General features: G+C 46.7%; 1 protein-coding gene across 1 annotated transcript in view; it reads right to left on the bottom strand.

The window, feature by feature from the left end:
• The window catches only part of cct2 (chaperonin containing TCP1, subunit 2 (beta)), a 17,333-nt gene that overhangs the window by 4,463 nt on the left and 12,660 nt on the right, over nucleotides 1-210 (bottom strand). The gene's annotated exons all lie outside the window — the stretch shown is intronic.

Here is a 210-nt window from a genome sequence, read left to right as displayed (position 1 = left end):
GCGCTCGGCCTCGTCCAGGATCTGCTGCGTCGCGACGATGGTGACGATGGTGCACGCCTCACCTGCGGTTCACAGGAGACACGCTGCTTTTCATGCATTTAGATGCCAAACCAGCCAAACCAGGTTTGCTACTGCTAACCCAAAATAAAACATTTTTGTTACTTAAAATCATTGCCAACAAACAAAAAAATAACTAAATTCAGCTACTCG

This window comes from Sinocyclocheilus anshuiensis, unplaced genomic scaffold (assembly GCF_001515605.1).
Source record: "Sinocyclocheilus anshuiensis isolate Anshui unplaced genomic scaffold, SAMN03320099.WGS_v1.1 scaffold1198, whole genome shotgun sequence".
NCBI classification, from domain to species: Eukaryota; Metazoa; Chordata; class Actinopteri; order Cypriniformes; family Cyprinidae; genus Sinocyclocheilus; species Sinocyclocheilus anshuiensis.
This window is presented reverse-complemented; position numbering and strand designations above follow the sequence as displayed.